The 410-nt window shown below is 67.8% G+C and overlaps 1 protein-coding gene across 3 annotated transcripts in view; it reads right to left on the minus strand.

The window, feature by feature from the left end:
- Positions 1-410, minus strand: part of LOC139277667 (14-3-3 protein beta/alpha-1-like) — a 29,937-nt gene extending 29,527 nt beyond the window's left edge. Inside the window, exon 1 of one of the 3 annotated variants that reach the window (XM_070896455.1) lies at positions 333-410. The gene's annotated coding sequence lies outside the window, so the exon portion shown is untranslated. The remainder of the gene's footprint in view (positions 1-332) is intronic. The other 2 variants (XM_070896453.1, XM_070896454.1) reach the window with 2 other exon arrangements.

Genomic DNA, 410 nt, shown 5'->3' on the forward strand with positions numbered 1-410 from the left:
GTCTCTCCCTACCCCCCTCCCCAGTCTCTCCCTACCCCCCTCCCCAGTCTCTCCCTCCCTCACCTACCCCCCCTCCCCCAGTCTCTCCCTCCCTCACCTACCCCCCCCTCCCCCAGTCTCTCCCTCCCTCACCTACCCCCCCCTCCCCCAGTCTCTCCCTACCTCCCTCCCCAGTCTCTCCCTCCCTCACCTACCCCCCCTCCCCAGTCTCTCCCTCCCTCACCTACCCCCCTCCCCAGTCTCTCCCTCCCTCACCTACCCCCCTCCTCAGTCTCTCCCTCACCTCCCCAGTCTCTCCATCTCCCTCACCTCTCTCCCACTCTGTCACTCACCCTGTCGCTGTCTCAGTTGCTCTCCCGCCGCTCTGCTTCCGCTTCCGCTCTCCCCCCCCCCCGGGTTACCAGGGCAAC

The sequence above is a fragment of the Pristiophorus japonicus genome, chromosome 12, assembly GCF_044704955.1.
Source record: "Pristiophorus japonicus isolate sPriJap1 chromosome 12, sPriJap1.hap1, whole genome shotgun sequence".
Lineage (NCBI taxonomy): Eukaryota > Metazoa > Chordata > Chondrichthyes > Pristiophoridae > Pristiophorus > Pristiophorus japonicus.